Source organism: Canis aureus, chromosome 21, assembly GCF_053574225.1.
Source record: "Canis aureus isolate CA01 chromosome 21, VMU_Caureus_v.1.0, whole genome shotgun sequence".
In the NCBI taxonomy this organism is placed as follows: domain Eukaryota; kingdom Metazoa; phylum Chordata; class Mammalia; order Carnivora; family Canidae; genus Canis; species Canis aureus.
Genome location: NC_135631.1, coordinates 12,724,329 through 12,736,836, shown reverse-complemented (window position 1 = coordinate 12,736,836; position 12,508 = coordinate 12,724,329). Strand labels below are relative to the sequence as shown.

At 41.8% G+C, this 12,508-nt stretch overlaps 1 long non-coding RNA gene across 1 annotated transcript in view; it reads left to right on the top strand.

Annotated features, from left to right (window-relative positions):
• LOC144292564 (uncharacterized) overlaps window positions 1–12,327 on the top strand; it is a 68,281-nt gene extending 55,954 nt beyond the window's left edge. Inside the window, exons 3-6 of the long non-coding RNA XR_013359961.1 lie at window positions 8,348–8,498; window positions 8,670–8,821; window positions 9,765–9,897; window positions 10,232–12,327. This is a non-coding gene — a long non-coding RNA (uncharacterized LOC144292564). The remainder of the gene's footprint in view (window positions 1–8,347; window positions 8,499–8,669; window positions 8,822–9,764; window positions 9,898–10,231) is intronic.
• The last annotated feature ends 181 nt before the right edge of the window (window positions 12,328–12,508 follow it).

Below are 12,508 nucleotides of genomic sequence, written 5' to 3'. Positions count from 1 at the left end.
CATCTTCACTGGGCATTATCTCCATGTTGTAGCTCAGTTGTACTTTCAGAAGGTCATTCCATCACCCTGAGAGGCTAGGAGCTTCTGAGTGGTGCAGTACACCATGAACCAGTGGATCCTGTGATCATATATCCATAGCTATACCTCCTTCAGGAGCTCTTTGGTCTCAGACAACATTATGCGAGATTCTGTTCCAGTGTGTCAAACATTCTGTCTGTAGTCAGACAAGTTCATGCATGGGATATGTGTTCATTCTAGCCTGCTGCCCCAATCAGAGTGGAAGGGTTACAATGTAATCAGTTTCCCATCAAGTTCTGGTTGCTTTCCTGGAAGGATCGGGCCATGAAGGTGCCCAGCATTGGTAGCTGTTGCTGGTACATTGATATTTGGCAGCCACAGTAGCTAGAGCGGCTTGCTGAGTGGGAGCTTATACTGTTGGGCTCATGCTCAGCTTCCATTCCTGCCATTATGGCTGCTCTGTTCATGCTAGTATTGGGGTGGCTGGTGGTAGAGGCTGGCGGACATCAACTACCTGTGAAATTCTGCCTACTTGATTGTTTGGTGTCCTTTACGTGGTGGATGACCTTTAATGGCTGTTGACATGCAGTAAGATCTTCATGCTTGGGATGCCTGGGTGTGGCTCAGTGGTTGAGCATCTGCCTTTGGCTCAGAGCATGATCCCATGGTCCCCGGATCGAGTCCTACATCGGGCTCCCCGCAGGGACCCTGCTTCTCCCTCTGCCTGTGTCTCTGCCTGCCTCTCTTTCTGTGTCTGTGTCTCTCATGAATAAATAAATAAAATCTTAAAGAAAAAAGATCTTCATGCACAATAGGTTCATCTATCTACCTCTTTCCCAGATCACCTTTCTCCTTCCAGACCCTTGACCAAGTAATCAAGCCAATCACACCTGCTTTTGAGTCTTTATAGTCTAATCTCAGGCCATTTTTCTTTGTATGCAATGAATGACCATCTAAAGCTTTGCACTGAAGGATTTCCCCACTGTTATCCTTCAGAACTGCCACCTTTCCCCACCCCTTACTGAGAAGGGCTGTATGCAGCCATGGTACATTTTCATTTTGCACCCACATACTGAGGGGCTCAGTGACCCACGCTCAGCCTTTTCCCTTTCTCATCTGCTGGCCATAAATGATTCCCCATGTGGCCATTGGTATGAACTGAGAGAGAGGTACATGGGAGTCTGAGTCACCTACTCATGTGGCTTACTTACGCCATCATGCTCTGTGCAGGCTTGATCAAGCCTGGATATATGCCTCCATCTTATGATGGAGAGCTCTGAGCCCAAATGATTTTATGACTTGGTGAGTCTGACAGATCCAGCTTGTTATGGAGAGTTCTGGCTTCACAGTCACTTAATGTCCCATAACCAAGTCCTCTGTGTCTACTGGGGCTCAGGAGAACACAGGTTGCTGTTTATTTTTTGAATGGGATATACAGTCCCCTGTTCTAGACGGCATGGCTTTGGTCCAAAATATTAGGGATCTGCTTTGTGACTCTTCCTGGGGCTTGCCATAAACTTCATACAGTGCCTTTCCCATCATAGTCCCTTTGATGGGTCATTCACACCACAGCCTGCACCTGCTGAAGAGTCCTTTCTTGCTCTGGGCTTCACTGAAAGCTGACATTCTTCTTTGTCACTAAGTAAATGGGTTGCCTCGGTATCTTCAAGTATGGGACGCGCTATCTCCAGAACCTGAAAAGGTCTGCCAGGTTGTGGTAGGCAGCCTCTAAGGTGGTCCCTAAATGGCCCCTGCCTCCTGGCACTCCCTCCCTCATGTATTCTCTCCCTGAGTGTGGACTGGACCCAGTGGTTTGGTGCTAATGCATAGAAAATGGCAGACGGGATGGAATGGCACATCTAAGATTAGGACACAAAAAGGCTATGGCTTGGGAGACTTCCTGGTGCCCTCTCACTCTCTCTACCTCCCTCTTTGCCTCCCTCCCTCCTGTTACCAGCTGCTATGTGAAGAGAACAATCAGGACTCAGGAAGAGGTACAAAGGCCTACCAGCAATTGCAGGGATGAGCTTGGGAAAGGATCTTCTAATACCTGCAAAAGCCATGAGAATGAGCTTGGACAGATGCTCCAGTTTTAGTTAAACCTTGAGATGATTGTAGTCCTGACCAGTCTTGCTTGCAGCCTCACAAGAATCTCAGGGTCCCATTCTTTCTAATCAGGCCTCCGACCTTGGCATAGCAGATCTGTTGGAGTTGAGAATTCAATCTTCTTTGGAGTCCTGTTCCTCCTATAATTAAGTGCTGGGCCTGATCCTTCATTTTCTCTGCCCTCTAGCGCAGGAGATGAGTCTCTCTATATGCTGCCAAAGATGGCCTCAAGCTCTTACACTCCGCCTTATATTGGTGATTAATCATTCTGGGCCTTTCAGTGTCTTTCTCCAGTGAATCAATCCCCTGCCACCCCCAGCAACAGCCATCTCATTCTATAGTCTTTATAAATAGTACTTACCAGAACCTCTGTAACACTTGATATGCTGCACCCCAGGGCACAGTGTCCACCTGTGTCCCATCCCAGGCCACCAGCCGTGAAAGTTTTAGCAATTGCACTCTAGCCACGTGTCAGAGCTCTCAGTGGTCCACCTCCATCAGTAATGGGGTCTTCAGAGCCAGTCAGCTAACAAGCAGTTCTGCTCCCAAATCCCAGTTTTGAGACTGCTTTCCTAGACCAACCACCTGTTGTAGGTCAGGTTTCCTGGGAAACAGACTCTGAAGCAGAGATTTGCATGCAGGCAGTTTTATTGAGGGTAGTTTTGGGAACAACACCTGTGAGGGAAGGGAACGGGAGCTGCAGTGGGCAGAGAGAGAATTTGGCCTCTGATGTGGTCACAACAGGGACCTCAAGAGATTTTATGGGGGAGATTAGAAGCTGCCGTGCCCCTTTGGAGTTGTCTAAAAAAGGCCAGGGTGCCAGGCTTTTGTACCCTCTATTGCCTCAGTACTGGAAGCAGGCTTCCCCAGGGAGGGGACGTAATCTTGAGCAGTACAGCTTCCTTTGGTTGAGGTCAGTTCCTGGGAGGGACTCAGTGTGAGCAGTCGGTGGCCATCACTCCTGCAGCTGGGGAATAAGTGTCTCAGTCTTGAAGGGGGATCCTTGTGGCACACCACCACATCCATTCCAGAAGGTACTAGGTAAAAGGGAAAGGGTTGCCACCTCCCTTTTACAGATGAGTAGAACTGAGGCACAGAGCAATTAAGTAACTTGCCCAACTGGGAACTAATAGAGCCAGAGCCCATGGTCTTAACCACTATGTTCTATACCCTTCTAGGAGAAGAAGGAGGAGGAAGAGGGAGAAAAATCCTTCCCCCATTCCTGGGATCATAGCCAAGTCAAGTTAGAAATGCAAAATCTGCTTTGGATATTCCCCAGTCTCCATTTTGGTGCCTTTCTCTCACTTCTCAGAGTGTCTTTCCCAGACCTTGAAGTCATGGGAAGAGCATTCCAGGCTTGGGAGTGGAAGAAATGGTGTTGTCTGGGTGGGCGTCGGTATGATCAGTATGGACACAATGAAGACTGGTTTGGTTATTAGAAAAAAAAATTGTGCAGGCAAGTAGGGAGAGATAAAGGGCTTACGGCTACCACAGAGGTCTTGATAGGTCAAGTTGAGGAATTTGAATATTACTTTGCAAAGTGACAAGGGAGGGGAGGGCTTGAATAGAGGTGGGTGGGTGAGAATGCTATGCAAAGGGTTGTTTGAGGAAGATTTGATGTGTCCCCGGGGCCAGAGATTAACTGGCAGAAACAGGGACTGGGGGCATGTGGGCAGACGGGAGAGTGTCAATCTAGGTAAAGATTTTTTTTTTTTTAATGATAAATAGGGTAGTCACTATGTGCCAGGCACTGTTCACTTCATGGATAGCAGCTCACTTGGTCACTTGTGGTCATTACCGCTCCGTGAGTTAGGCGCTACCACTGTTTCCATTCTACAGAGGAGAAAACTGAGGGACAGAGAGGTTAAGTCATTTGTCCAAGCTTGCCCAATACATGGAGGAACCGGGATTCAATCCCAGACAGTGCCTCCACATGCCACTTACTGTGATTCTATATGGTCATGACACTTCGTCAAGAACCATAACAATTAACGTGGGGATAAAAGAGATAATCCCCAATTTACTGATATGTGTGATGAGACTTAAAATCCCCAAGGTTTCTCATTCTTATTTTAGAGCCAACTACTTCCCCACTTCTATCCTGTGAACTCATCTTACCTTCTCTAGTAGATCTTCAATTCATAAATACGTTTTGGGAAGCCTTGCCCATAACTATGTCATAGGTAGCCAATGAGTCAGGGCCACCTGCTGTGATCTCACTCACTGGCAATGACAGAAGCAGTTTAGTTTAATTGCAATGGTTATTTTTTCTTTCACCAAGTGCTTCATCCATTTATACAGGAAACAATTACCCAATACCTATTCCACACACGCACTGGATTGAAAGTTAGAAATACAGATGTGAATAAGGTATGGCCCCTGACCCCTTAGGAGCCTAGGAGCCCGGTAGTCTTCTATCGCCTCCCTGAGCTCCCCAAAGCAGAACTCTAAGAGCAACCAATAGTTAGGGATGCAGAACAACATTCCATGGCTGTTGGAAGTGGTGAGAGATGGAGGTTTGCGGAATGAGTATAAGAGACTTGGAGCAGTTCCTCTGTCAGGGGACATGATGTGTGCCAGTGCTTGTCTTGATACCCTTCTTTCCAACTTGATCCTCAGATGCTTATCGGCGATTTTCCCACGGTCTTGGAAGAAGCTCAGGGGGCTCATTTTATTGATATTTTGCTACCAATGGAAGAGGTGACTTGCTTAGGGTGGGGAGAATTCTCTGTCCTCCAGTTCCATCTATTTCATTTCTATAAAAGATGTTCTGATTGCTAGAAGAATATGTATAGTATATATCTGGATACAAAGCGTAACAATAAAATGAACATTTGTATAAATAGATAATATTTATATTAGATTTATATATTTTATATAGCATTAGTATACATTATACTATATCATATCATTATATAAAATATAATTAATAAAACAAACATTTTAAGAAGATTTTATTTTTTTTATTTATTCATGAGAGACACATAGAGAGAGGCAGAAACACAGGTAGAGAGAGAACCAGACTCCCCGTGAGGAGCCTGATGCAGGACTTGATCTCTGGACCCCGGGATCACACCCTAAGCTGAAGGCAGACGCTCAACTACTGAGCCCCCCAGGTGTCCCTAAAATGAACATTTGTAACATATTTCCAAATCTGTGAACTCCTCCTCGGTTCCACCCTCTGCCCCTGCCCTCAGAGGTACCCACTGTCTGGAATTTTGTGTTTATCATTCCCTTGCTTTGTAGGAGAGTTTCATCACATGTATGCACCTCTTAGCCATGTAGTGTTTAGTATTGCTTGATTTATTTCTCTTTTAAAAAATGGTTTAATTCAGTATAGAGTTGGCTGTGATTTGCTTTGTCCATTCTGCATTGTACTTCTAAGATTCATCCAAATAGCTCATTTTCACAGCTGTTTATTAATTCATTCAATAAACATTGATTGGACCCCTGTAATATTCTATTAGGTGAATATATCACAGTTTATTTGTTTAGCTTCCTATTGATGGATGTTTGGTTTTTTTTTTTTTTGTTTTTTTTTTTTTGCTTCTATGAAGAACGCTACTGGGTATATTCTTTCACATGGCTCCTGACATACATGTACAAGGATTTCTCAAGAGCACTGGTTTTCTAAGTGAGATTCATGATCTTTAGTGGGCTATGAAATCAATTTAATAGATTCAACCAGGATTTTTTTTTTTAAATTTTTATTTATTTATGATAGTCACAGAGAGAGAAATAGAGAGAGGCAGAGACATAGGCAGAGGGAGAAGCAGGCTCCATGCACAGGGGGCCCGATGTGGGATTCGATCCCGGGTCTCCAGGATCGCGCCCTGGGCCAAAGGCAGGCGCCAAACCGCTGCGCCACCCAGGGGTCCCAGGATTTTTTTTTTTAATGAAAGACAGCTATAACTATGTTAGTGCATTTCATGTGAAGTATTGCTTCATGAAGCTTCCTCTTCAGTTAGGTTTATGTGTCCCAGGCTGTTATGTGAAGAGTTTTCTTACTATGGTTTTTAGGAAAGCTTGGAAGCCTTTACTCCAGGGTGGTGCTTTTTTTTTTTTTTAATTTTTTTTATGGGAGTTTGATTTGCTAACATATAGTATAACACCTAGTGCTCATCCCATCAAGTGCACCCCTCAGTGCCCATCATCCAGTCACCCCATCTCCCCACCAACCTCCCCTTCCACTACCCCCAGGGTGGTGCTTCTTGAACTATCTGTGGGTCAATTGAAATTTTTTTCCAATCTGTTCCAGACTGATATTTATATAAAACACCATAAACATGATTACTTGGAAAATGAAATGTTATTATATGCAACAGACATATATTTCACTAAATATGGCATGGCAGTTATTCACAATAGACAAAAGGTGGAAGCAACCCAAGTGTTCATTGATAGATGGATATATAAATGAAATGTGTATACATTCAATGGACTATTATTCAGCCTTTAAAAGGAAGGAAATCCTGTCCTTATGTCAAGGACAAAACTTGAGGACATTATCTTAAGTGAAATAATCCAGTCACAAAAGGGCAAATACTCTATGATTCCATGTGCATCATGGAGGCAGAAAGTAGAATGGCTGTTAGGAGCTGAGGGGACAGAGAGAATGAGGAGTTATTGTTTAATGGGTACGGGATTTCAGTTGAGGAAAATCAAAAATGTTCTGGAGATTGATGGTGGTGATGGTTGCACAACAGTGTAAATGTACTTAATGCCACTGAACTATACACTTAAAAATGATTTACTTAAACGGTCAAATTTTAAAAAATATTTATTTATTTATTTGAAAGAGAGAGAAAAAAGCTCAAGCAAGGGGAGGGAAAGGGAGTGAGAGGATCCTCAAGCAGACTCCCTGCTGAGTGTGGAGCCTGACATGGGGCTCCATCCCAGGACCTTGAGATCATGACCTGAGCTGAAGTCAAGAGTTGGCCACTTAACCAATTGAGCCACCCAGGCACCTCTAAATGGTCAATTTTTATGTTAGGTATATTTCACCATGATAAAAAAAAAATGTCTGGGGACACCTGGGTGGCTCAGCAGTTGAGTGTCTGCCTTCAGCTCAGGGTGTGATCCCGGTCCAGGGATGGAGTCCCACTTGAGGCTCCCTGCGAGGAGCTTCCTCCTCCCGCTGCCTGTGTCTCTGCCTCTCTCTGTGTGTCTCTCATGAATAAATAAATAAAATCTTTATCTGAAAAATAAATATAAGTTGGCAGCATCAGGTTGCTATTACATTTCTTAATGCTTACTTTCAATTTTTGTACTTGTCTCATGATGGCTTATCACAGATCATTTATATACTGACACCAGTCTGTGGACTGCATCTCAAGTGGCGTTGGTCCAAGGTATAAACCCAAGAACAGAGAAACCAACATGTTCACCTTTACAAGATAATCCCAAATTATTTTCTAAAGAGGGAAATCATTTATGCTCCCACCAGTAGATGTATTAAGAGTTTCCTATGCTCCTCATCCTTGCTGATACTTAGTATTATCAGAATTCTTAATGTTTGCCAATCTGGTAAATGCAAAAGAGTATCTCATTTTGGTCTTAATTTGCATTTTCCTGATTATTCATAAATTCAAGCATCTTTTTATATGTTTATTGACAAGTTGTGTTTTTTTCCTTTTTTTTCTGAAATGCCTTGTTTAAGCCTTTTGCTGGTTTTTCTTTTGGGTTGTTGTTATTTTTATTATTGATTTGTAAGTGTTTGTTTAGTCAACACATATTTATTGAGCACCTGCTATGTGCTCTCTTCTGTATGCTGGGAACACAGTAGTGAACAAAATAGATGAAAATTCCTGGTCTCATTTCAGAGTTTACAGTCTGTTGGGGAGAAGGAGAGACACATATTTAGTCACATATATAGTATGTATGGTAATGATAAGTGTTACAGCTAAAAATAAAGCAGGAAAGGACAATAGGCAGGGCCAGGAGTGGTGGTGAACTTGCAGTTTTTTAAACAGTGATCAGGGAAGGTTTTATTAAAAACATGACATTTGAGTAAAGGTTCTGAAAGAGACAAGGAAATGAGCATGCAGACCGCTATAGGAGAAGTTTCTTATATATTCATTGGTCAGTTAAAGCATTACAGACATCCTCTCCCATTTTGTGGCTTGGCTTCTCATTTTCTTAAAGATATATAAGTCTAAAGTCTATCTATATCTAAAGTCTAATCTATATATATATATATAATATATATTTTTTCTTTTTTTAGGGGGGAAGGAGCAGAGGGAGAGGGAGAGAAAGAATCTTAAGCAGGCTCCATGCCCAACTCAGAGCCTGACCTGGGGCTTGATCTCATGACCCTGAAATCATGACCTGAGCTGAAGTCAAGACTTGGACCCTTGACTGACTGAGCTACCCAGGTGCCTCATTTAAGATATATTTTGATGAAAGAAGTTTTTAATATAGTCTAATATAGCAGCCTTTTGTTTTATGGTTAGCACATTTTGTACCTTGTATAAGAAATCCTTAAAAAAAAAAAAAGAAATCCTTCTATGTCTTGATCTCATAAAGAAATTATTTTTTTTCTAAAGATTTTATTTATTTATTCATGAGAGACACAGAGAGAGGCAGAGACATAGACAGAGAGAGAACCAGCCTCCTCGCAGGGAGCCCAATGCAGGACATGATCCCTGGATTGGCATCATGCCCTGAGCTGAAGGCAGACAATCACTGAGTTACCCAGGTATCCTTCATAAAGAAATTCTATATTTTCATCTAAAGATTTAAGTGTTGTCTTGTATGTTTTGCTTTTAATTTACATATTCATTTTTGGATGTGGTGTGAAATAGGGATCCGTCTTATTTCCCCTCTCCCCACGTGAACAATAAATTGTGGGCATCATTAAATGGATAATTTATTCTTTCTCTGGTGATCTGCTGTGCTGTCTCTGTCATAAATCAAGTTTCCATAAGGTCTTCCAAGATTTCAAGTAGGTCTTCTTTGGAGTACTTTGTTCAATTTCTTTGGAAAATTTGTCTGTCCCTGTTCCTATACCACACTATATTACTATGGCTTTATATTATGTTTTTATATATAGTAGAAAAGGTCCCTACACCTTATTCTTTACTCAAGAATATCTTGACTACTATTAGGACTCTGTCCTTCCATAGAAGTTTTAGAAATAGCTTGTCAAGTTACTTGAAAACCCCTCTTGGGATAAAGACTTGAGTGGACTCAATAGATCAATTGAAAGAGAATTGGCATCATTTTCATGTTATGACTTTTTTTTTTTATGTTATGACTTTTTATCCATGAATACAGCTCATCTCTCCATTTACTTAAAACTTATCTAAAGTCTTTCCATAAAGTTGATTTTTTCTATAAAGGTCTTCCACACCTTACATCATGTTTATTCCTAAGTACCTTAGTTTTGGTTGCTATTATAATTAGCATCTTTTGAAATTATGTTTTATAATTGTTTATTGCTGGAGTTTAGAAATGCAATTGATTTATATTATCCACTCACCTTGTTAAGCTTTTAAAAATTAACTCTAGTAATTTATCTATAAAGTCTTTTGTGTTTTCCAGTAAACAACTATATTATCTATAATAATGTCAGTCTTTTTTTTTTTCTTTTCCAAAACTTATACATTTTAATTTTTTTCTTTTCTTATTGTACTGGATAGGACCTCAAGTACAATGCTGGAAAGAAGAATTGATGCAGACATTTTTGTCTTGTTCCTGACTTTTAAAGGGATGCTTCTAACATTTCACCTTGAAGAATGATGTTTGAAGAATGATGTTTACTCTAATTATTTGGTAAAAAAACAAAAACAAAAACAAAATTCTATCAGGCAGGAAGTTTCATTATGAATTGGTGCTGGATTTTAGCAAATGATTTTTTTTTCTACAATTGTTTAGATAACCATACAGTTTTCCTTCTTTATCCTTTGATGGGATGAATTACATTAATAGCTTTTCCAATGTTAAATCACTTTTGCTTTCTTAGGATCAACCCAGCTTGATCATGACATATTATATTTTTTATACATTGCTGAACTCAATTTCTAGGACTTTTGCATCTATGTGAATGAATGAAATTAGTCTTTAATTTTCTTGACCAGTTTAATTTTTTTTTTCCTTCCTCCAACAGATCATCACTGTGGCTAAGTAGAGGTCAATTACATCCAATTTAGAAGGCCACCAAATGGCCTTTCCATCCCTAACATCAGTGCACTGATGCCTAAGTACCAACCATAGTAGAGGCCAAACACTCTGGAGGTCAGTGGTAAGCTGGAAGAAAGGCCTGGCTGGTTATCAATCTGCATCCCCTTTCTCCCACTCAAAACTCACTTTGTCTACGAAGCTCTTCCTGTTGCCAGCCTGTGATCTACCTTGAGGGTGGGGACCACATCATTTCATCTCTCTATCCCCAGAGTCCGGCACCATGCCTATGGAGTCTTTGCTCATAGACATCTATGAAACAGAGTTCACTCAACTCAATTCCGAGTGCTTCTTGGCTCAGTTGACCTGATTTTAAAAACCGTTTCTTCAAAATGGTCTTGAGCCTGTTATTGCACACATTACATGCATATTCTCTGTCTCACAGGACAGATAGTGGTTGATTTGCAGATAAGAATTGTGTCTATAAGAAATTTCTTCCAATTTCAGAGCCTACCTACCCTGCACTAGCGCCAAGTCCCTTCAGAGTCTTGTCCCATCTGTCTGTCCATCCACATTCCTCCTCACATGTTGGAAACTCTAAGTAGGCCTCACTCTTTAAGTTGTCTAGGTGGGCTAAGCTCCATGCTTGAGCCATACCTTTGCTCATGCCATGACCCTTGTCTGGTATGCCCTCTCTGCAACCGCTCTTCTCATGAACCCCTTCCCTGTTTTTCACGCCGTCCTCAGTCATCAAATCCTTAGTGAAGCTTCATTCCGCTCTCTGCCTTCTCTTCCTCACCCCTTTGCCATCAGTCTTCCATCCTTTGTGCTTTTCAGATGTTGTATATGCACCATTAAAAAAAAACTGACCTAACCCCGAAGCACTTCAGTGTGTATTTCCTAAGATCAGGACATTCTCTTACAGGGCTGCAGTATAATTGTCAAAGTCAGGATTTTTAACTCGGATACAAATACATTATCTAATACACGGTTCATTAAAAAATCCCATCCATTATCCTTCTCTATAACTTTATGGTAACAATTGTCACATAGTTTTACAGATCCTTGTTCACTTTTGTCTGCTTCTTACACTCTTGCATGCATACAGTAACCCTATGAGTTCGGGCTTATATCTTTTATCCTTGGCTCCAATGAGCTGCCTTATAAGTTTTATCTTCTGTGTGTTTGTGTATGTGTATGTGTATGTGTCTGTGCACGTGCACACACACGCATGTGTGTACATATTTAATTAGTTAACAGAGTTATATGGGCTTGTCTTCAGTTCCTCTGATCTTCACGGGTTGGCCCTCCCCTCTGTACCCTGGTTGGTACTCCCTCCTACAGATCCATGTCTTCTTTCTCTCTCAACCCTTATACTAACCTCATTTCTGAGCTTTCATTTATACTAACTAGTAAATGATTCATGGTGGCTTGCAGTGTCCCTCTTCCTACGGGGTAAAAACTGAGGGATAGAAAAAAGTCCTCAAAGAAACACCACCCCTCCTGTCCTCAAGGACCTCTGTTTCTTGGGTCCGGTGTGTTTTTGTTTCTCCTGCAGAGACCAGCTCTGTGCCTTGCCTGCCATCTGTGCTTGGTGGCTCCTGGTTTGGTGAATGAATGAAAGAGTATAAAGGTTGTCCCTGAGACCAAGAGCCCAGGGCACAGCCACCCTCCTGTTAGGCCGGCTGGCCATGTAATCAATGGCTGGATGTGATGTTCCAAACCAGGGTATTCTGTTTCTTTCCTTTTGCTCATTTAAAGCCGATGGGCCATTCTGAGAAGCAGGTCAGACTAAAAATTTGGACTGCCCATTTTATGAGGGAAAAAAAAAATCACAAAGAGACCAAGGAGAGAAATTGAAAAGAAGAACCGCTCCTCATGAGGGTTGTCACTATTTTAAAATAGTGACTTTTTAGCTGACCTCATTTATCCGCTAAAGGCTTATTGCTGCACTGGGAGAAAATTCTCTAGAACCTGTAGTCAGATTCCTTGCCCTCAGTATGCTTATCATTTCTACCCTGTGCCCTATTTAGTTAACTCCTAGCTTGCTGCCCTAGGCGTCCCATGATTCTCTGGGCCTTTCTATCACCCATTGTTTTTAGGTTTCTTTCTTTGTGCTGTGATGGTAAACCTTTGTGGACCGCCAGTGATATGCATGACAATGCAAGAAACTTGAAATTAGGCCCCAGGAGGCTTGTAACACAAGCCAGGTTTCTAGGGTTTTCCACCTCTGTTGCCTTTTGTCTGTCTCCCCTCCTGCCCTGGG